The sequence below is a fragment of the Protopterus annectens genome, chromosome 10.part0 (assembly GCF_019279795.1).
Source record: "Protopterus annectens isolate FY-2018-M chromosome 10.part0, PAN1.0, whole genome shotgun sequence".
In the NCBI taxonomy this organism is placed as follows: Eukaryota; Metazoa; Chordata; order Ceratodontiformes; family Protopteridae; genus Protopterus; species Protopterus annectens.
This window is the reverse complement of record NC_056744.1, coordinates 162987015-163012502: the sequence shown is the minus strand read 5'-3', so window position 1 is coordinate 163012502 and position 25488 is coordinate 162987015.

Sequence of the window (25488 nt, the reverse complement as noted above, 5' to 3'; positions counted from 1 at the left end):
TCTTAATAGTATCTGATCTTGTCTCTGTAATCATCCTTCTTGAGCTCCTCCCCTACTCTACCTCTGCTTCCTTCCTACTATCTTCTTATTGGGTCTTGTCTGTGTAATCATCCTACATGAGCTCCTCCCCTACTCTATCTCTGCTTCCTTCCTACTATCATCCTATTGCTTGTCTGTAATCTTCTCTATCTCCTTACTCCTTTTTTATAGTTATTAGATATATTTATTACTGCTGATATTGTTAATTTTTGTAAATATTTGTCTTTTATTGTGTCTCATTGTAATTTTACTATTGTCTGTGTGGCGATTTTCTCCCCAGGCTTCCACTGAAAAAATATTCAGTTGGATCGTCCCAGTTAACAAATGTCAAATAAATAAATAATAATAAATAAACGTGTTACCTTGTAAAATAAATAATGTATGCCTAAAAGACCCTAATTATTTATACTTCTACCACCAATTCATCTGAACAATTGCTGTCATGCCAGCAAACATTATATAAGTTGTTTCCAACAAAATTAGTAAATAACCAGCTATTGTGAGAAAATCTAGTATTGCTTATAAATACATTTTTAAATGCAACTACTACATGTAAGTTATTTATTTGCATTAGCACTAAGCCTTTGGTTATGGAAAAACATTCAGTATGCCTTTGTATAGCTTGTCTGTATAACTAATTTTTGGGTTAGTTACAAAATGCATAAGATGAGTGCACATTTTCTTGAATATTTCCTGACTGAACCACCATGGTACACTTCTTTCCCTCCCTCCACCTCTGTCACTCTCCCTCTCAGATTACGTCTCTCTCCAAGAGCAAGTAAAAGAGAACAAATACAGCTAATGTTAACTCCTCACATATATATCTATAGTGAAGCAACCAGCCTTAAAGTCAGCAAAGAACCTAATGATATCACCATGTCCATCTTCATGCATTCTACTCTGAAATACAGTTCCCCTTCTCCATTTCAAGCTGTAACACAATACTGTTAAAAGTTTATACGAAAGCAGAAAAAGCCCAGCCATCCAAGAAGAATAAACCTTGAATATGAAAATATATTGTTTATTTGACCAGCAGCGGGACACAGAAAAGAATTACAATCATGGCCACTGCAAGAAATGTTCTGAAGCAGCACTGAATGGCAAATCTCCATGTTGAAGTCCTAAATCAGTTTGCAGTGATTCCACATGCAAGTGAAGAAAAAATACATAACAGAGCTTTGTCCCGCAGCTAGTGAAGGAGGTCATTAATCAGCTTTAAATGCAAGATTTATATATGCTGTCTTGTCAAGAAACACAAGTGAAGTGGAGTAGGAGCGTTATTTATCAGACAAGCAGAATTTTAGTTTAGAATCAGCAGCAGCATTGTACATTTAGTGTGGATTTTTCAGATGTACGCAGGTGTTGTTACACTTTATGGCATGAAGTTTTCTGACCTGAACAATAGAAATCTAGATGCCGCTTGTTTTATACTTTTTCAGACAAGTTAGAGTCAGTGTTATTCTGTACTACTCATTTGCATTTTTTTAATCAGTGGAGAACGTGCCATTCTGTTTAATAAATGAGGTTTGGGAACAAACCAGTTTGTCCAGGGACATCTTTAATTAGAGGTTAGGGGGAGTTAAATGGGGGTGGGGGTCTTGGGGAAGGAGGTTAAGATTAAGAAATAAAGCGAAGTTTGTTTAGACTCTGGAAGGGAATGTTAATTTATTAGGGTGAGGTTTAGAGGAAGTTAAATAGTTGTAGGACAGTACTTAGGAGTTTTATGGGAGTGTAATTGGGAAGGACAATCATAGTTAGGCATGGGCTCAAAAACATGATCTCATTAACTGTCACATTTTTCTCTCACTCATATTATAAGCAAGGAAATGTATGGGCTAAGAACTACAATGCAGCAATATTTTATTACTTTCTCACAATGTGTTCCCCTCAGATGAAGCTCTGAATGGCTTTTCATGGGCTCAGAGCCAGGTAGACTAACAGTTACTCCCGTGTATGTGTGGTACGATGCTAACCATCTCTGGAGCAGGGCTGTTCCTCTCAATGGTACAGCTTTTCTTAGAATGTCCAGATTTTGCCTCATAATTTTGGTCTGCTCCTCATAAGAATTTTAGTTTTCTAGCACAACCTTTTGGTATGATCTGAGCAGCTAAGTCAATAAAGCATGACAAACATCTGAGTTTCAGTTTTCATACTCTTCAGGAAGTGCATGTGAACTCAACTTCTGTTATGCTAGTAGCTTGCTAAGCTGATAAGAGTGATATTTAAAGTGTGCCCCTGTTTTGGGTATTTGTTTCCTACTGTTTCAGATTTTGACCAGATTTCTTGCACTAATGAGTTGACAGGTATTGCGGAGGAGCAGGTGGCCACAGCCTCAGCCATATTATTTGTAATGGTCCAATTTTTGCAGATTGTTCAGATTTTTTGGTCCGTTTCATGTATAATGTGCAATGTTATGTCCAGTTGATGGGATGCTTGCAGGGTTGAAGTGACGGAATAATGGCATACATTTGAGTTCAGACTTCAAATCTTTCAGAAATGCATGTTAATCCATACCCTATTATTCTAGTAAGTGAGGATAGGGGATAACTCATTTGAGAATCCCTGGTAGTCTAGTGGTTTAGATTTGTTGCTCTCATTGTGTGAGCCTGAGTTCAATTCCCACTTTGGGAATTTCAAAGGATTTCTGAAGGAACAAGATAAACTGCACTAGCCCACTCTAAATGGAGGTTAAGTAGTTATTAAGGAGATAGTGAAGTAGAGGTTGTACAGTTTATCTAATGTAATGTAAAAGTGTTTTTTTTTCTCCTCTGGGATTTGAAGTCTTAATGTGTCTCCTTCTTTGTTGCCGATGGCGACTAGGTGGAGTTTGTGGCAAAGGTGGGCAGCCATTGTGTCACAAGTGGAAGAATTCTTCCAGGAGGTACCTCATACTGAGTCCATGATGGGAGACGAATTGAGGTAATCCAGTCAGAAGATACAACATCCGGCAGGTCACTGGCTTGAGGGAAGCAGGCATGGCAGTCTACCAATGTGGTCTCAGTGGATCTTCCAGCTGCTGGAGTGATGTATGATGGAGCGGCAGGTAGTGACATGTTGCTGAGAGGCCCAGAGGCCTGAGAGGCAGGTTTGGAGTGTGTTTGGAATAACTGAGGGATAGTTGGGGTTCAGGTGTGTCAGAGGTCAGGCGAAGCTGTAGGTTCTAAGGGAAGAGGCACAGAGGCTTAAAGAACAGTTCCATGGTGAGGCAACCAGTGGGGATGATAACATAGGGCTGTCTATGTGGAACTCAAGGTCATCCATGGGAGGGGTAAGACTGCTCTCTGAAGTTGTATCAGATTTTGGCATGCATCTGAGTGACTGGTTATCCTACAAAGGCTTTGCGGCAAGAGAGAGGGGCAATTTTTCTGACCATCACATACCGTCCTCAGTTAAGGAAAAGATTTGGAGGGAGGAGTATGTTGATATTTTTGAATTAATTGATGCAAAATGGGTTCAAAGACAGGTGGAATTTGAAACAGAAAACATAAAAGACCTTTTGGCAGCATTAGCAACTTTGTAGAGGAGGAGAGTAGGTAGGCTGCGACCCAGGATGTGGGATAACTGGGTGGTAGGCATTGTGTACTACATGGCAGTTTGGCTGGAAAAGGATACTGCTTTGGCTTTTCCACTTTTGGCCTACTTTCTTATGATTAAGGAGGCTCAGTGCTTGTGGGTAGGGATTACTTGGCTGGAGTATGACTAGAGGTTTTGGAAGTGAGAAGCAGTTGATCACTTTCTCCACTGGAAGGTTAGACATCTGGACATATGCTAGCCACTATGACAGCTTTGGGGCAGTTAGTGGGGGAGAGGGTAGGGGAGAAGGGGCAGAGTATGTTGAACTTTTAATGCTGGTTGTTGCTCATGAGTAGGATGTAAGTTCTTGCATGCTTGTTCAAAGTGTGCAGGGAGTTATCCAGTGGTGCAGTGTGGTCAGCAGGAGGTTAATATGATGACTCCAGTTTTGCTTTCCACTGATGTGGGTGTTTTACCTTCTTGTATTCATAGATTTCAGAATCTTTGTGGTAGGGGGAATTTTTGAGGGTTACGGGGTGGGGAGTCCTTTCAAACAGCAAGGGGATGGATGGGGATGCATTCTCCTGTTAAGGTGAAAGTATTGCAGCATATGCTCCAGCAATTTCCTGATTCTTCTCTTAAGGAAGAAATAATTGGGGGCTTCTCTTTTAAATTTTTTCTATTAAATCAAGGATGGTGGGGGATGGGGTCGTCTGTAAGAATCTGTGATCTTCATGAAGGAAGTATGATATACTGGGGGGTTTGGTAGAGAAGGAATGGTAGATGAGTAGGTTGTTGGGACCTTTTGATAGCCCCCCCTTTAAGAGTTATAAGGTTTCACCATTGGCTCCTAAGAAGGTAGCCGGTGAGTTCTGTCTGATTCACCATTGGTCGTACCCATAAGGGAGCTCCTTTAATGACTTTTGTTTCAGTAGAGGATACCAAGGCCAGTTATGCATGGATGATGCTGTGAAGGTTATTCGGGGTTTAAGGAGAAGATGGACATTGAATCTGCATTTCGTCTTTTGCCAGTACTATGTGAGGAATGGTCATTTCTAGGTATGGTAGTTGGGAACAGCTTATATTTTGATAAGGCTATGCCAATGTGATGCTTGGTAGCCTGCCCTACTTTTCAGAAATTTAGCACTGAACTTCATTGGGTTTAGCAGCAGCAGTTAGACACCCAGAGAGCTGTGCATTACCTGGATACTTTCTTGATAGTAGGGGATTGGGGGAGCATTGAAAGGTTTGCAAGAGTTTTTAGGGATGTGTGATGAGTTGGGGGTCCCATTGGCTAGGCAGAAGTTGGAAGGCCCAGTTAAGGCACTGGATTTCTTGGGTTATTGGTGGATGCAGAACACAAGTTGTTTGGTTTACCAGGTGATGAGATAGCCCATTTGAAGGAGAAGATTGGGTGGATGCTGTGCAAGGATAAGATGCAGATTAGGACAGTTATGGAGCTTTCATGGGTTCTTAATTTTGCATGTTGGGCAGTTTATTCAGGGTATACTTTTTGTAGGTCAGTGGCTTTCTTGTTAAAAGGAGGGAAGAGCAAACATCATTGGGTCAGGATTAACAAGTTGGTGTGGGCTGATCTGGTATTTTAGTTGTCCTTTTTAGAGTGGTTTAATGGTGTTTCCTTTTGACATTCCAATTGGGTTGGTCAATGGGAACTGAAATTGTTTACGGATGCAGCTGGGGGTATTGGAATGGGTGCATCTTTTGGCGGGCATGGTCTGTGGATCATTGGCTGGCAGATTGGAGGGATGAGTGGAAAAGGGATGTTGCCTTTTTGGAGTTAATGCCAGTCTGGGCTTCGTTGGTATTTGAGGGGAAAGAGGATCATTTTTTTATTTGGCCAATATGGTGATGGTGTGAGTTTTGCAAGCAAAGACTGCAAGATCTGAATTGCTGTTGTTAATTTTACATAAGTTGGTTTTTCAGAGTTTGTTAATTTTTTCTTTCACAGGTGTGCATGTTGCAGGGGTTAGGAATGAGATTGCTGACAGTTTACCTCGATTTCACTTTTCCAGGTTTTGACAGGTGGTCTCGGGGGCGGAGGAAGAGCTGATGGTGTTGCCAGATGAGGTGTGTCATCTTGGGCTGACATAACCAGGCAGTGGGTGGAGCAGTCTTGGGCAGTGTCTACCAGAAAAGCATAATGGTAGGGCATTATATGATTTGGATACATTTATTTTACAGTTGCCTTAAGATGAAAGAGTTCAGAATCACAGGAAATATTTTTAAACAACATTGCAGGACAGTCTCAAATAAATACAGAAAACATCTAAACCAATCTTTACTATATTCCTATCTCTAAAAGGAATACTATACCCAAATCTTACTTACAGATAAAGGCAAATAGAGATGAGAAGTGCTGAATGGATGTTTTCAAATCCATGACATGATACAAAATGCCCAGACTTTCTCTGAGAGATAGTTCTTAAATTAATAACAACACATTACTGCTGGGTCAGCTGGATGACATCATTATTTGTCACTTGCCTTCAGTTCCCAGGCTAACAGATACCAACAGAATTTAATATTTCTCTGTGAAAAACACTTATCTCTCAGAAGTTTGCCTAGAACTGGAAGTCGTAAAACAGTTAAACATTTTTACATTTGAAACCTGTAATTATTTCTGTTTCCAAAGAATAGAAAGAACTTGTAGTTGAAGATATACTGTCTCCTAGCGGCCTTAAAAGTAAGATAAACACAGTTGTAAAACCCTTTGCTTTTCTTGAGGGTTTGCTAGTTAACTCTGTATGTTCCAGCCTTTACCATCAAAATATACATTTGGATAGGCATATAGTTTATATATATTTCTTCAAAAACTGCCAACAGGTCAAAAAGTAACTAAAAAACCATATGCCAAGACCCTGGAAGAAAACACAATGAAGCTTATGGACAGGGCGACTTAGTCAAGCCTTGTAGTTGTTGATTTAACAGTGTAGTCCACAGAAATCCCCAGGATAAAAATGCCAAGGAACAAAGCTTTTCAGTTGTTAAAATAGTTTAATCCAAGCATTCGCTTCACAGGAAAAAACACTGAAATCACACTAACGCTCCAAATGCAAGTACGTTTTAGTTTAAAAACTTCCTCAAGTGTGGGCTGGTAACTGCATCAGTGCATATATATATATATATATATATATATATATATATATATATATATATATGTATATATATGTATATATATATATATATATATATATATATATATATATATATATATATAAGAAAAACAAAACCGAATAAGACTAGGAAGAAATAAACTTATACTACTGAAAACTTCCGAACTGTTAAATACAAAAACAGAAATCCAATGAATAGACGCTGAGCCAGAACTTATTTGCTGAGCGCTTTCGTTCGCTTTATTGGTAACAATCGAACTTCATCAGAGCAAAATGTAATGCATTTGCAATACTGTGCGAGCTTTAAATAGTCTAACTGGTGTAAAAAATACTTCACTATGATTGGTAGATATTCTACGCCAATGCAGTAGTATTTGGACTAATGAGAGACACTGCTATAAAACAAAAGGTTTTATCTGCTAACATCCTGCCACTAGGGGGCGTGCTGTAACTTTTTAGTTGTACCACTTTAATGCACATTTAATGTTGAGATTCTCATTGAGCCCTGGTGGGGTATCTGCTTCAAGGAGGAGTTGCCATCTTAATTCCTTCAGCTCCAGTAGTGTGTTGCAATCTCCAAAAACTGCTGGACCTGTTCTAACACTAGAAATTTAAAACAGGTGAAGCCATTGCAGCTGGTGGCATGCCTGCTTAATGCATTGTAACTGTCATTATGCCTGATGGCTGCAAGGTGTTCCTTCACCCTGTCTGAGAGCTTTCTAATTGTTTTCCCAATGTAGAAGGAAAAACACTGGTTGCAGTAGGCTGCATAGACTACAAAAGTTGAGTGGCAGTCGTACTGGGCTTTGAACTGCACCGTGATGTTGCAGTGTTGAAAAGTGTAGGATGTGCCTGAGTGTATGAAAGGGCAGACTACACAATGCTTGCAAGGGCCCATACCTTTGGGGTTTTGTGGGTTAGCAGGCTCATGGGGGTCTGCGCCATTCCTGAGTATGGGGGTCTCTTTCCTTTCAAAGGTTTGTTTAAGAGTTCTGGTCTTCTTGTATGAGAAGACAGGCTCATTACCCACTATCTGATGGGTGTTGTGGTCCGCTCTTATTATGTTCCAGTTTTTGCCAATGATATCCCTAATGGGTTGCATATCTCGGCTGATGGGGATGGGGAAACTACAGTTTCTGTTCTTGGGTTCAGTAGTTCTGGTGGTCACCCGGGGGGTGAAGCCATGAGTAAGGATGGGTGGGTGTCTGTCTGATCTATGGGAAGCCACTTCTTGAAACACATCCTCTACTAGTTGTTTGGGGTAATGTCGGCGGATGAACATTTCTGAAAGGAATTGGCTTTCCTTGAGGAAGGTATCATCATCAGAGATGATCCTGGAGAGGCGGATGTACTGCCCTTTGAGCACATTCTTCTTCATAAAGAAGGGTGCTGACTATTGAAATCCAGGAAGTTGTTCCTGTAAGTGTTCTTCCGGTACACATTGGAGGTAAGGCTGCCAGTGCTGGGGTCAATGGTTAACTGAGTATCAAGGAAGGAGATGTGGGTCCCTCGTCCTGAGACTACAAAGTCTAGGTATGGGATGCTGTTTGTGAGAGTCGTAAGGAAGGTGTCCAGCTCGGTGTTGTCACCCTCCCACACGAAAAAAATATCGTCAATAAAACGACGGTATAAGTGGGCTTTGTGGAAGCCTTGTATATGGGTCAAGGTCTCCTTTTCCCATGTGCTGAGGACTAGGTTGGCAAAAGAGGGGGCCATTTTGGACCCCATCGCCACCCCCTTGGTCTGTAGGTAGATGGCTCCATTGAAGCAGAAAAAGTTGTTTTTCAGAACCACTGTGGTTAAAGCTATAAGCATTTCAGTTTCAAAAACATTGTATTTAGCATGCTTGTTAAGAAACAGTTCTAACGCTTCCAAACCATCCCTGTGGGGGATGTTGGAGTATAATGCTACTACGTCTAGCGTTACTAACATGCATTTTGAAAAATCAATATTACTCTCATGCAAAATGTTTAAAAGTCCCAGGAGTCCTTGATGTAAAAATCCGTTGCCTGAACTAGCGGATTGAAAATGAAGTCCAGGTATTCCGATATTGTCTCTGTCTTGGTTTTATAGTTAGAGACGATGAGCCTGAATGGGGGGTCGGTGGGGTCCTTGTGTACTTTGGGGATGCCGAATGCTCTTCCTAGGCTGGGGTTGTGCACAGACAGAAAAACAAACTAGTAGAGGATGTGTTTCAAGAAGTGGCTTCCCATAGATCAGACAGACACCCACCCATCCTTACTCATGGCTTCACCCCCCGGATGACCACCAGAACTACTGAACCCAAGAACAGAAACTGTAGTTTCCCCATCCCCATCAGCCGAGATATGCAACCCATTAGGGATATCATTGGCAAAAACTGGAACATAATAAGAGCGAACCACAACACCCATCAGATAGTGGGTAATGAGCCTGTCTTCTCATACAAGAAGACCAGAACTCTTAAACAAACCTTTGAAAGGAAAGAGACCCCCATACTCAGGAATGGCGCAGACCCCCATGAGCCTGCTAACCCACAAAACCCCAAAGGTATGGGCCCTTGCAAGCATTGTATAGTCTGCCCTTTCATACACTCAGGCACATCCTACACTTTTCAACACTGCAACATCATGGTGCAGTTCAAAGCCCAGCACGACTGCCACTCAACTTTTGTAGTCTATGCAGCCTACTGCAACCAGTGTTTTTCCTTCTACATGGGGAAAACAATTAGAAAGCTCTCAGACAGGGTGAAGGAACACCTTGCAGCCATCAGGCATAATGACAGTTACAATGCATTAAGCAGGCATGCCACCAGCTGCAATGGCTTCACCTGTTTTAAATTTCTAGTGTTAGAACAGGTCCAGCAGTTTTTTGGAGATTGCAACACACTACTGGAGCTGAAGGAATTAAGATGGCAACTCCTCCTTGAAGCAGATACCCCACCAGGGCTCAATGAGAATCTCAACATTAAATGTGCATTAAAGTGGTACAACTAAAAAGTTACAGCACGCCCCCTAGTGGCAGGATGTTAGCAGATAAAACCTTTTGTTTTATAGCAGTGTCTCTCATTAGTCCAAATACTACTGCATTGGCGTAGAATATCTACCAATCATAATGAAGTATTTTTCACACCAGTTAGACTATTTAAAGCTCACACAGTATTGCAAATGCATTACATTTTGCTCTGATGAAGTTCGATTGTTACCAATAAAGCGAACGAAAGCGCTCAGCAAATAAGTTCTGGCTCAGCGTCTATTCATTGGATTTCTGTTTTTGTATTTAACAGTTCGGAAGTTTTCAGTAGTATATATATATATATATATATATATATATATATATATACATACATCAATTAACATTTAAAACCACCAATCTCATGCTGCATAGTAAATGAGGCATAATTGAAAAGTATGCCATGAAAACTTTTAAAGGCACATTCTAAATGCCTTATTTCTTGCATAAAAAGTACTATTGACCTAATTGTACTAATGATAACAATCAAATATCATACCAGTTGTCTAAACGTTTGCAAACTCTTTGATACAGTCATTTTTATTACTTTAATTTAAACTTTAAAATCTCTAAAACCTTTTAAAACCTTTTCTAAAACAACTTTTAATACAATGCCATCTTGTGGAACAAAGTTGAACTACAATTTTCTATTATAAAGAATGTATGTTTCCTAGGAATTTCTCTGAACCCAGAACTTGTATGGAGTAACTGTTGTAATCATGCTTACAAAATTCAGAGAAATATAGTAATAAGCAGCTATCCATGTTAATACAAATATGTTTAAAATCTTCATGTTAAATAAATAAATGAATAACGTGCAAAATAGCAAAATGCAAAATACAAACACTTTAAAAACATTCTAAAAACACTTTAAAAATTATTTCAGTTTCTTGACGTCAGTGTAGTTCATCATCTTATGTTGAAAAATATATTGTTGAAATACAACTGAGATAACAGTCCTGACATGGAAATTAGTTAATAACTTAATAATTGCGTAAAGGAAGAACATTAGATTCCTACTTGGGATCTATAATTTTGCAGCTCTTAATTTGAGGAGGGGGGCAATGGAAATACTTTCATTGAGTCCCGGGTGTTTGTTGGCTTGCAACGTAATTTGCCACCAAAGTTCACGGTACTCAATTCTTTCCTCCCATAAACCACCCCTGACATCATGTTTCACTTTTTCCAGTACAAAAAACTCATAATATGCCTGTTCACATTGCAACTTATGTTTATAGAGTGCATTAGTTTCTTTTTTGTTTTGTATCTCGTACATGTGCTCATAAATTCTTCTTTTCAACTTTCGTTCTGTCTTCCCAACATAAAAGGCTTGACAGATTCTACAGTTTGCCAAATATACTATTCCTTTGTCCTCACAGTTACGGTATTCTTTCCCCTGGAGAACCAATTGTCTACTTTCAAGGAACACTGTTCCCTGTTTATAATATATGGACACTGAGCACAGTGTCCACATTTAAAAGTTCCTTTTCTTCTTTGGTTCATGTTTCTACGATTCCCTGATTTATTTCTTTCTAACAAATTCTTAAGGTTGCACCCATTTTTATAAACTATTTTAACATTTTTATTTTTTAAATGCTCTATATCTGTAATAGTGGAAAATCTTTTCCATTCCTTAACCATTGTGTTTCTTATAAGGTTGGAGCTTCCATTAAATTTAATCACTAAAGCACTACTGAAATTGTCCTCTAACTTCTTTGTCTGTTCATTAACCACTTCACGTTTTCCTAAAATTGGTTGAAATCTATCAGCTCTACCCTCTAAAACTTCCTTTTGTATGTCTTCCATCAAGGAATGTGGGTAGCACCTTTGTTTAAACATATGGTTTAAAGTATTCATTTCCACCACAAAGACTTCCATTTTTGATGTCATTTTCGATTACCTAATATATTGCCCTCTCACAAGACTTCTTTTCTGATGAATGGGGTGGGCACTGCCATAGTGCAAATAGGAATTTGAATAGGTATTTTTCCTATAAACATTTGAATGAAACTTCTTGTTTTCTTTATAAATTTCGATGTCCAAGTATCTTATATTATATATTATATATATTTCTGTTTTTTTTTTCCAGTAGGGTACACTGTGGTTACTCTCTTGAAGCTCAGTATATAACATACAGTTCAATGCACACTTCTACACCAGCAGTTTAATATTCACATAACATATCGTTTTCTTACATTTATTTGTATCTTATTTGCTCAGCCCCTTTCTACAATTACTCCAAGATAGAACCCAGAAAGCCTTTACTACTATAGACAAATGGCTAAATTCCTCCCACCTCATACTAAACCCATCTAAGATCCAATTCATGATCTTCCACCCATCCAAAACTTTCACCCCTTCCTCGCCATTCTCAATAACATCTTCCAACAATACCCTTATCACACCAGTAACTCAAGCCAAGCTACTAGGTGTAACTAATGACCAACACCTACAATTTGCCAAGCGTATAGCACTAACAATTGCCAAAATTCATAAAAAGCTAGGTTCACTCTACCACTGCAAGACTTTCTTCACACAGGAATCCTGAATCACTATCTTTCATATACATCTACTCTCCACATTACTATGCTCTTCTCCAGTTCTAACTAACCTAAACAAATCTGACCTTCTGAAACTATCTACCTGCTACAATAAAATCTCAAAATTTATAGCCAATGTTAAGTTTCGTTCTCTCCTTTGTCTCTCCCTAAGACAACTAGGATGGCTAGAACTCCCTAACCTACTAAAATATAATCAACTTTTCCTGACCCATCATCTGCTATACAGTCAAATAAAATACCTGCCCTTTCTGGTCTGCTCACCTTCCATAATACTGTGCGTCAACTAAGATCTTCCAATACTGCTCTACTGACTGTTACCAATTGCTTACATAGCTCAGGCCAATCTCTTTATTCTTATGCAGTTGCTAAGGCCTGGAACTCTCTACCGCCTGACATTAAATGTCTAAATAATAAACATACTTTCAAATCCTTACTAAAAGATCTCCTGTTCAAAACTTGGATATGTTCCTGTATGGAACCAGACTAATTTCACCTGTTCCTGACTTTCAACATCTCTAGATCACAGGTGTACTGTGTAGTTTCACTTAGTGCATAGTACTGTAAACTAGGTGTTTAGGCCACCTTTAAAGTTATGATTTCTAGTTTATGACCCTGTTTGTCCATGGAAACTTCTTTTTGAATTAATGTTCAAGCAATTGTATATTTGTTCTATAATATCTTGTTTAATTTGTTTCTCAATATTCTAACCACTGTATGCTGCATCAATTGTAAAACTCTGATTTTACTCCTTTTATATGTTTTATGCTCTTTGTACAAAATAGCTATGTTTATATAATTTTTTATTATTTTTATTATTTTTTTTTATAATTTTTTAAAATGTACCTGGAGCTTTTCTCCCCGGGCCTCCACTGAAAACAGTCACCTTGTGTCCAGTTGGACTAACCCAGAATAAATAAATAAATAAATAAATAAATAAATAAATAAATACAATTTGTAAGGCAAGCATACAAATCATATTAATATTGACAAATGACATAGAATTATTTACAAAATTCCAGCTAGCTGGGCTGGCAGCCTCACAACACCCCCCCCCCCCCACCATGAGAACTCAACCTAGTTTTTCAAGTGCCCTTGAAAAATATTGCTTGAGAGGGTTGAGCCTATCTAGGAATACCTTACCTCATTCCCTGTCTTGAGATTTCAGCTGCCTTGGCATTGCTGACCCCAGTACCGTGCTGCACTGTCCCATCATATGCCTGCAACCCTAGGCTCCACCATAATAATTTGGGATTTTCCTGGCTGTAGCCATAGATTCCCCTCATACTCCTCCTGCCTTGTACTGCAAATAGTCAGCACAAGTGCCTCCCTATCATGGTAAGGTTTCATCATGTTAACATGGTACAATTTGTGCCCCTGCCTCCTGCCTCGCAGTTCTAACATGTAGTTAACATCACTGACCTTCCTTATCACCTTGTAGGGTCCTTACCAAGCTGCCTGCAGCTTGTTGTGTCTGCCAGGAATGAGAACCATTACCTGCTGCCCTACAGCATACTCTCTAGCTCAAGCATTCCTGTCAAACCAGAACTTTTTCTGCTGTTGGGCTTCTGCTAGGTTCTCCGGGCCAAGCCCATGAGCTCCCTGAACCTTGTCATTAGGTTTAGGACATATGCCACAACAGACTCCTTGTAAGATTCACACTCACCCTCCCACTTATCTTGAATTAAATCGAGATGTCCCCTCACCCTATGCCCATACAACTCAAAGGGTGAAAAATGAATAGATGAAGAAAATATTTGTCCCGCTCCCTCTTAAAATGGTCTACAAATGCCCGTAGCATGGTCTTCAGTGTAGAGCTTAACCTTTCGACAAGACCATTAGTCTGGACATGGTAGGGGGTGGTCTTTAGGTGCTTCACCCCACAGTACATCCACACAAAAGACAACAGGTCTGACATGAAATTGGCACCTTTGTCAGTCAGTATTTATTTTGGGAAACCTACCCTGCTGAAAATCTGTAACAAAGCATTTGCCGCATTTTCTGCCTCAGTGTAGGACAGAGCCACTGCCTCAGGGTATTTGCTAGCATAATCTACTACCACTAGAATTTACTTTTTCCATGTGGAACCTGGGGTACTCAGAGGCCCCGCAATATCCCTAGCAACCCTCTGAATGGCTTCTCAATCACAGGCAAAGGCATCAAAGGAGCTTTCACCTTGTCTTCTGCCTTGCCTATCATTTGGTACTGCTTACAGGTCCTGCAGTACCCTGTTACAGCTCTAGAAATCCCAGGCCAATAAAAGTTCTGTATAATACGTCTCTTGGTACATTTTATGCCCATATGACCTGCAAAGGGAATATCATGGTGTTAAATAAAATTAAGAATTCAATACACAGGAGGTTCAGATTCAAAAGTTTACTAGTGTACACCAGGAGGCAAAAAACGTACAAGTACAGAATTTTGTCTGACATGAAACAGGAAGCACACAATTTTATATAGGTTTAACATTTAAGCTATGCCCACCTTACTGACGTGATATGTCACAGGGCATCTATACATCACTTTAGCTTACAATTCTTCATTCATTAAGTCTTGCTGATGCTGTATATTTAAAAAAAACTTTTCCTCTAGATACAATATGGCCTTGCTATCCAGCTGGTCAGTCATAATGTCTTTCTGTAAAGTTACTTGTTCAAGGTTTCATATCAGTTCGAATACAATAGCAGTTCAGTCTTTTAATACATGTCTTTGTTCTCTATTATACTTTCTCACACAGCTGTGTGCTATCTAAGTAACACATATACAAGGCCAGATCATTCCAACAGGAAAGAGCAGAAGATTTCATTATTTCACACATTTAATTTCCTGACCCAGCAGATAATCACTTGTGAAAAGCATAAACATTAAAACTTGCTAAGCTAGCATTCTGCCAGGGTCAGAGATCAGCCTTGCTTCAAGCCACACTGCAGTTTTAAAACTACTTCACATTTAGACATGAATTAATTTTACTATTATATGATTAATAGAATAAAATGCATTACATACTACTTTGCTTTTAAACTAACATTTCTCATGTATACAAATACACATTTTTCTAACATTTTCCCCCTATTAATACTTTTTATTCTATTTCGAAGTATGCATAGTGTCATTTCGTCTCCTAGCCTTTTCCACTTAGGATTTTCAGCTAGGTGAGTCATTCAATCTATACTTCAGAGAAAGCGTCATCTGAGATCAATCTTTCAATTTCAATATCTTGGTAGAATGTTTCATTAACAGATACTTCAACAAAATCTTTGATTAATCTTTTCATGCAGGGAATTCCACAGCATACACATGCTCCTATTAGGAGTATACCCACACAAATGGCAATCAGAATATTCATTAGGATGGAACCCCACCCCCCAAATAGATTCTGGAAAAAGTCCGTCAGTGGGTTTGGGCCTGGTTCAGTCATGGCTGATACTTGCTGAATTACCTCTAGGTGGTTATTTATCTCATGACGATTGTCAGGAATAGAAGCACAGCATTCTTCTTTGATAAGCGCGCACATACCACCTCTCACCGCTAGGGTGAAGTCAAGAGCCATCCGATTTTGTAGCACAACAGTTCTCATTGCATTCAGTTCATCAGTCACCAATTCTAGGGTGGAAAAAGTTGCATTACTCATTACTTCGAGAAGTTTCGACAACTTCCTCAGCTCCCAGATCGATTTGACTGCTCCATAGGCTGGGAGTATTCCTGCCCAGGATATAACACTGTCACTCAAGTCCATATGAGTCAATTCGCTTTTGTCTTTTACTGAATTATGGTCTTTCCAACCAGCTTCGATCTTCCCAACTGGATTCACAGGTTTCTTAACTGGACCTTCGGATTTTCGAGCTGATTCCCTTTCATTTCGCATCTTACCCAAAGGCAATTCTGCAGTATGTCTTATTGCCGGAACCAAGTAACCCAAAAAACAACTGCCGGACCAATTCTCAGGTAACCATTTATATGCCTTTTTCCCACAAATAAAATAACAGTTTTCTACTTTAGTACTAATACGCATCAGCCCTGCATGAAACATTTTCTGATCTATAACTGACAATTGTTTAAACAAAACTGGATTTTTTTGAATGTTACTCATAGTTGTTTTCAATGAGTTTAAATACGAGTCATAATTAGTATTGCAAAAAGTATTGCCATTACTATTCTTAATATAACATCGGTAAGATATGGTTATATTGCAATTGCTCCAGCCCACATGGAGAGTGTCATTTTTATAGAAACATACAACTCCTTTTTGTGTGACAGGTAAAAATAAAGCTATTTTGTCCTGTGATCTCACAGTTCCTGTGTCAAAGTAAATTCTCCCAAGTCTCATTTATCCCCAAAGGGACAGCGGACATTACCAGTCCTCCATATGCTGTTGGTATAGCCGTACAAACCCAGCAATTTGAAATGTTCATAGTCTCTGCATACACACGTTTCATGGCCAGGTATGTGTTAAAATTTGGATGCCAGTCTATAGACGTTTCATCATGCCTTCCCACTTTCACTTGTGTGGTTGTGTGTAGGATAAACCACAGCAAGAGGAAAATTGTCACAATTACAGTTAATAAATGTACACACAACAAAATGATTATGCAACATCTCTGGGGTTGATCTAAACTTCTATTCACTTTGTTTTTGGCCATCTCGGTCTGGTTGTTTATCAGTCACAAAGTTTTTATCAAGTTGAAAGTTCTTTACTGGTTTACAATGGGTCAAATGAACCCAGGACGTCCTCTCAGCCACTCTAACTGCAGTAGGCATTGCCAACAGAACCTGGTACGGTCCCTCCCACATTAGACTCACCCAATTCTTTCTTTTCGTCACTTTCAGCCAGACGTATGTCCCAGGAGCCAAGACTGCTTCCACCGGTCTGGTCTGTTCCTTATCTGAAAAAGAGTTAAATTGCAAAACAGATTTATTTGTTAACAGTTTCCTCATATAACTAGCTAATGAACTGTCAGCCTCCTGCTCTGCAGGCATGAGAGCTTTCCACTGAGGCACATAATATGCTCTCCCAAAAATCATTTCAAAGGGAGTCAAACCCTTTACATTTGGAACCGTTCTCATACTCAGCAGTGCTAAAGGCAGACAGTATATCCAATTCTTTTGGGTCTCTTCTACTAGCTTCCTAAGCTTGTTTTTTAAGATACCATTGTACCTTTCCACCAGTCCTGCTGACTGTGGGTGGTAAGCACAATGGTTCTTTAAGGGGATACCAAAAAATATCCCAAGCTGGTGAATCATCTGATTCACAAAATGCGTGCCATTGTCACTATAAATCCTCTCCGTAATGCCAAATCTAGGGATTACTTCTTTTATCAGGGCTTTCGCCACTGTTGCTGCATCCGGGTTTTTGGTTGGAAAAGCTTCTACCCATTTAGAAAACATGTCTACAATAACTAAACAAAACTTCTTCCCTTCACATTTATTCAATTCTATGAAATCCATGCAAATAGTATGGAACGGGTATGGTGGTATAGGAAAACTTCATTGCTTGGTTTTAAATGCTCCTTGTGCATGATGCTTGTTACAAGTATGACAAGCTGCACAAAATTTTTTTGTGTAGTTTGTGTATCTGTATGTTTGGAATATTCGATTTACTAACTGTACCATCCCCCCTGTTGAGACATGGCACTGCCCATGGCTCAACAAAGCTGCATATCTAAATAAATTAGACGGCAATATCGGTTTTCTTTCTTTGGAAATGTACAGTGCATTCTCAAGAATTGCACCTCGTTTTACCCATTTTTGCTTTTCTGCTTTTGTAGTAAGTGTCTGCATTGTTTTTAACATGTCTAAATCTAAAATATCAGAGGGTTGTAATTCCTCATTTAAAAGTACAGTTTCTGAATCTGAGGCTGCTTGTTTTGCAGCTGCATCAGCTTGCACATTGCCTTTTGAAATCTTATCCTGCTGTTTTGTATGAGCTACACATTTACAAATAGCCACTTTGGTAGGTAACTGAATAGATTCTAATAACTCCAAAATAAATTGCGCATGATTAATAGGTTTTCCACTGGATGTTATCATTCCTCTATTTTTCCATTGTTGTGCAAATACATGTACTGTAGAAAAAGCCTACTGACTGTCAGTATATATGTTTACACACTTGTTTTTTTACTAAAGTACATGCGCTCGTCAAAGCTATCAATTCTGCTGCTTGTGCAGATAAGCTGTGTGGTAAGGATTGAGCTTCTAAAATTTCAGTGTCTGTAACTACTGCATACCCTACCAGATTCTTTCCTGTAGGACCCCTTCTGCATGAGCCGCCCACATAATATATCACCTCGGCATTATCCAAGGGCATATCTGTAAGATCTTGTCTAGGTAAAGCTAACTGTTCAATTTCCTGCAGGCAGCTGTGTGGTGTGCCCTCCGCAGGATTTGGAAGTAATGGTGATGGATTCAATGTTGTACATCATTCAATTGTCATATGAGGTTGGCTCAGTAGTATAGTCATACATGAAAGATGTCTAGCAGGAGAAAGGTATGCCACTTTCTCTTGCAGTAAAATTATTGCAACTGCATGAGGCACTCTCAATGTGAGAGGGTGGAATAACACCACTGAGGCCGAAGCCTGTACTGCCATTGCAGCTGCAACTACTGCTTGTACACAGTGAGGCAAAGATCGCACCACTGGGTCTAATTGTGATGAATAGTAGGCTATGGGGCGTTGCTTGTCCCCATGTTGTTGCGTCAGTACTGACGTCATATATCCTTGCTTACAATCTATGGTCTGAAAGAACCGTTTGTGATAATTTGGAAGTCCTAAAACTAATGAAGAAGCTATCAACTGCTTCAACCTGCAGAAAGCCATTTCTGCTTCAGTTGTCCATTGTAAAATATCTTGTGCTGCCATTGGTGTCTTATATATCAAATCAGTCAGTGGAGCAGATTCCAAAGCATAATTTGGTATCCAGCTCCGACAAAAATTAGTTGTACCTAAGAAAGACATCATTTCTTTCTTGGTTGTTGGTTTGGATGCTTGCAAAATCACTGTTTTTCTTTCCTCATCTAGTATTCTACCTTCATTGGATATTACATATCCTAGGTATGTAACTTGTTTTCTCCAAAGTTGTAACTTACTTTTGTTTATTTTGTGTCCTTGTGTTGCTAAAAATTTCAATAATGCTACAGTATCCTCCCTGCACTGTTGCTGGGTGGGGGCTGCTAGCAAGATGTCATCTACATAAAGTAGAATTTGACTACCTCCCGGTGGGGTAAATCCTTCCAGGTTGCTAGCCATTTCTTGTGCAAAAATTGTTGGGCTCTCACAATATCCCTGTGGTAGTCAAATATATGTATACCTTTTACCCTGAAATGTAAATGCAAACCAATATTGACTATCAGGATGTATAGGTATTGAAAAGAAAGCATTGCTTTCTCTGTGGTAATATCTACCACAGAGAAATACTTCTGTTGCGGTTCTAAATCATTTAACAAAGTATGTGGGTCTGGCACCGTGGGGGCTCTAGGTATTACTGCATTGTTTACAGCTTGTAAATCTTGTACCATCCGCCATTCCCCGTTTGCCTTTTTAACAGGAAATAGGGGTGTATTACATGGTGAATCAGGAGATTCTACCAGTACTCCTTCTTTGAGTAATACTGCTATTATAGGCTTAATTCCTATTTCTGCATCCTTTCTCAAAGGGTATTGTCTTTTCTGTGGTCTAAAAGCTGACTTTGGGGTAATTATAACTGGTCCTGCTGTTCGAATAAGCCCTACATCTGACTTGCCTGTTGACCAGAGAGTTGTTGGAATTTCACATAAGGTCTTTTCTTCTTCTTCTAACAAGAATGCTAATCAGCTGTCCTCGCTAGATTGCAAGTGTACAGCTGGATGTGTCTGTGTCAACCAGTTCAGTTTTTGTTTTTGTATCCCTTGTTCTGATAATTCTAAATCAGTCTGTTTCTCCCATCTTGTTACTTTTTCTCCTAAATCTGCCCATTTGACACTTTTGTTCTTTGTCAAGCTGACATGTGGCAACTGATTTGATCTATACAATGCAAGGAATTCTTGAGGTAATGAACAGCTAACTACACTGTTCCCCTCAGTATCCCAGTACAAAGTATGCAAAACCAATCTAGTTGCACGATTTTTAAACAATTCTTGCTCATATTCTCTATCAGGTCCTGGTGTAGTACAGTTGTATAGAGCACAGTGTAACAAATGCTGTTGATCAGTGTCAAGGGAGGGGGCTTTACTGATGGCTACGTTCATCAGTTCCTCGGTTACTGCCCCTGGACCAGTTGTGATTAGGTCCTGGCTGTACCAGTAAAAAGTTTCACCCTCCGTTCGCACTACAAAGGTATCTATTTGTCTCTGTGCCTCCATACCTTGTACAGTTGGAACTACTGCTATGCCAAATATCTGCATAAGGTCCCTGTCCAATAGGTTTACTGGACACTTTGCAGAAACAACTATTTTACTTCTCTGGGTCATACCTGAAGCAGGGTCAATTATTGCTATATCATGGGAAAGTGGTTTCCTGTATAGCTGTCCATTTGCGGCTTTTACTAGTATATAATCAGGTGATTCGGAATGTTCTGGTAACTTGGAGGGGTGTATCAAAGTCCGTGATGCTCCTGAGTCGCACAGGAATTTGACTTCCCTTCCCTCCACCAGAAGTGTAACTTCCGGTTTCGTATCCGCTAAGTAGAGCTCTAAGCTCAATAATGCTAAGTCTAAAATTTCACTTTCTTCATCCTCCATATTTATTTGCACTTCCTCTACTCCTTCTATCACATTTACATTTGCTTTTTGTTTCTTACCTTTTCCTGATGATTTCTGACTTTCACTTGATGTATCCTCACTATCATATAGTCAGTCCTCATCTCCTTTATCTTCTGTAATTACCTTTTTGTTTTGCCTACAATCCCTTGCTAGATGCCCTTTTTTCCCGCATTTGAAGCATTCACCTCTCTTTTTCCTCTCTTCAAAATCTTCTGATCGTTTATCAGGCTGTTTGTTTCCCTGGGCATTCTTCTTGCCCTTTTTACCTGACTGTAATACAAATACTTCAGCTCCGTCTTCAGCAATGAAGACTTGTGCCTTCTTTTTACTATTAAAATGTCTCTCAGCATGTCTAGCGTATTCGAGTAAGGCTTGTAGCCTCCCTGTTCAATGATCTATCATATGCTTCGTAATGAAGCTACAAATAGGTGCAATGCAACCCTTCAAAAATGCATTTTTTAATTGTTGTTCATACGGGGAATCATTCGTTTGGTTCTCAGGAACCGACATAGCACTATGATTATTAAAACATTCTAATAATCTAGCATAATATCCATCTATTGTCTCATTTTCCTGTTGTATGCATTGATTAATGCAAGTCCAGTCTGCTCTAGGTTTCCATTTCTCAGAGATTCGGTCTGTCAGACCTTTCACTCTGTTGTCTAACTCTGTGTCACTATGTGGGAGTGGTCTAAGCTCTGCCTTACGAGGATTCCAGGTGCCACAAATCATGTGTCAATCTGAACCTATAATTTGTCTTACTACTTTTTCTACTTCTTCCCCATTCAAGTGGTAACTTAACCTCATGCCTTGTATATCTTCTAAAAATTTCGTAAAATTAACTTTCGGATGGGGGATTCCCTCAGTAGCCTTCCAGATGTTCTCCAGTGTCCATGGTCTATATACTAAGAGTGTTGGGTCTTGCCCTTCCTGTCCTGCCTGAGGATTTGGAACTTCTATAAGTGGGCATATTTCTTCCTCACTCTCATCCTGTAGATTTATCTCTATTTGGTATGATTCTGTGTCCCTATGTGTTTTACGTGTTCGGGACCTAGTCTCAATAGGATCTCTAACAAATGGTTGTGGTCTTACTGAAACTTCAGGATAACGCGGAGGCAGACCAGCCTGTCCACTTGCTTCATATCCTGAAAAGGGTAAGGGAGGGGGTAAGGGAGGAGGAGGAGGAGCTGTCGCTATTACCAAGTTATTATCCTCTTTGTCTAAAAATAATGTTTTTGAATTTTTAAGCTTCTGTTCTCTACGATTTGCTTCCTCAATCCACCTGTGTGCTTGAGGAATGCCTAGTTGGTGTTGTTTTTTGCCTGACCTCCTGCATCAGATTTAAGCTGTTTAAGGAGTTTAACTAGTGAACGTTTATCTAGTTTACCATCAAATTCATATGTATTAACCCATTTCGTATAATACCTAACGTTATCAGAACGTTGTAATTGCATGTATTTTGCGTCTTCGGTTAGGGGCAGATCTCGCGAGGTTTTAGTGCACTGATTACCCATGTCAAAGAAAATGTTACGTAACCCTTTTTTATCACGTGATATCAAGTTCTTAGTTCCTGTTTACAGTTTATCTAGAATAACTGTCTACCTTATTCTGTTACCCTGATCTATGACCAAATATACAGTACTTCCTTTTGTCCCTGATCTGCAAAACAAATCTTGACAACAATATACTATAACCTAGTCCCTGATCTAAAACAGAAAAAAGGCAAATTCTTCCTACCTGAGCCTCCGGTATTGAAAATCGTTCAAGTTCCGCTTTTCAGCCACAGATCAGAAAGTGGCCAGCCTCTTTACACACGACAATTCAGTCGGAGGTCTTTTCACTCAAGAGGAACCATTTCGGTAACTTCTTCTGCACAGTATTTGACCACCGATATGCTCTGATCTGCAGCTTACCAAGGGAATTCTGTCTCAAAAGGACCAAACTGTTAAATAAAATTAAGAATTCAATACACAGGAGGTTCAGATTCAAAAGTTTACTAGTGTACACCAGGAGGCAAAAAATGTACAAGTACAGAATTTTGTCTGACATGAAACAGGAAGCACACAATTTTATATAGGTTTAACATTTAAGCTATGCCCACCTTACTGACGTGATATGTCACAGGGCATCTACATCACTTTAGCTTACAATTCTTCATTCATTAAGTCTTGCTGATGCTGTATATTTAAAAAAACTTTTCCTCTAGATACAATACGGCCTTGCTATCCAGCTGGTCAGTCATAATGTCTTTCTGTAAAGTTACTTGTTCAAGGTTTCATATCAGTTCGAATGCAATAGCAGTTCAGTCTTTTAATACACTTCTCTGTTCTCTATTACACTTTCTCACACAGCTGCGTGCTATCTAAGTAACACATATACAAGGCCAGATCAGTCCAACAGGAAAGAGAAGAAGATTTCATTATTTCACACATTTAATTTCCTGACCCAGCAGATAATCACTTGTGAAAAGCATAAACATTAAAACTTGCTAAGCTAGCATTCTGCCAGGGTCAGAGATCAGCCTTGCTTCAAGCCACACTGCAGTTTCAAAACTACTTCACATTTAGACATGAATTAATTTTACTACTATATGATTAATAGAATAAAATGCATTACATACTACTTTGCTTTTAAACTAACATTTCTCATGTATACAAATACACATTTTTCTAACACATGGGCTATGGCTAGAAGTGCAAGATGGTAGGCTCTGGGCACTACCAACAGCTGTATTCTCTCACCCTCTACCCCTCCCACAGGGGTCCACTATACATAAACCTTTGTCCCAGTACACAGATTCCCCCCTTCCCTTGAGAATCAGGTGCTTCACTACCTACCTCCCTCAGGCCTTGAAATGTAGGGTCCAAGAGCTGAGCCTGTCTCAGCTCTCTCTTTGTGACCCTTCCCAGCTCCCCTTCCACAGGAAGTCTGGTATCCTCTGACAGCAGTGCCTCACTGTCAGCCTGTGTACTGCTACTCACCTCTGCCCTTGCAGTCACTCTGTCCAAGGAAACCTCAATACCCAGTACAGCTATAGCTCACCTTCAGTCTCACTGCTACAAAGTAGCACCTTCCCTGAATTAACCACCTCACCAGTCCTGGCTGCAAGTGTGCAGTCTGTCTGTGTCTCCCCCAGGCAACCAGACCCACATGCTTGTCTCCAAGCCTGACTGAGTGTAACTGCATGCACACATGGTACAGCATTATCAAAATCATTTCCTGACAGGACATCTGCAGGGATATCCTTAAACACACTTACTTGCTGTCTTCCTTTTCTACCCTCTCAGTCAAGGTGAACCCTAGCCAAAGGTATTTGGAATTGGGTCCCTCCTAAGGCTTTGACTGGAGTAGACTGCCCAAGCAAGTAGTGCTCCTCTGTAACATTGCTTCACAATGGCAGGGTCAGAGGCTGTGTCTCTCTTAGCCATGGCCTCTTTCCCATTCACTAAGATAGGATATAACCTCTTGTGGTAGTTTGGTACCACTGTTGTTTCAAGACAACCTACTGTTGGCATTTTGTCATCCCCACTTACTGGCTCTACTATGTTTTGTCCCCCACTTTGCCTCCATGGACATCTATATGCTACATGGCCTTACTGGTTGCATTTAAAACATTTAACCCTTGGTCCTGGATGTGTACCTGGACTAGTGTGTTCCCCTGCTACTGGAAGACTCTGTTGGAGCAGTCTGGGCTGCTCATCATGGGTTCCCTTAGACCCATGAGCAGCATCGGGTATTTGTTTTCTGTGCAGTGATGCCCTGCTTGCTAAGTATAGGTCCCCCTTTTCCCCAATTCATCTGCAGTAGTGCATTGTCTATCAGCTAACCAGATTCTCATGTCTTCAGGTAAAGTGTTACGGGGTTGTTTCCCCAACAAAAGTTCTGCCAGCCCTTCAAAAGTGGTGACCTGACATCCACTCACCCACCTATGAAAATAAGTGCTTAGTTCAGCAACATATTCACACACACCTTCATCTGCCTCGCATCTATACTCACAAAACTTTTTCTATAAGCTTCAGGTGTTAACTTAAAATAAAATCTAGCAAACAGTTCTTTACAACATTAAAATGTAAACAATCAGTATCAAACAATTTGGAAAGAACAGTTACAGCTTTACCATGGAGTAAGGGGGTCAGGAACCGTACCCAAAGTCCGCGGTCAACATTACACTGTTTACATACTCGCTCAAACATATGAATTAAACTATCAAAATTATCCCCCTCTGTAAAATGTAGAAGAAATGTACTGACCTTTGTTGCTTCTGGGGTTCGGTTACTCCCTTCCCCATTACCTCAATGACTCTGGTGAAGAGTCAGCATCTCCTTTTCATGTTGTCTCTACCTCTCCTTCTCCTCAGCTTCCAGGTGTCTCAGTCTCTCTGCTGCTTCCTTTTCCAAATGCTTGGTCTCCAACTCAAGTCTCTCTAACTCCAGATGGATTTTTAAGTCCTCTTTGGAAAGTTTAGCTGTCCATTTTCTGAGAGTTGGACATCACCACGGCCAGTCTGATTGTCCTCCTGG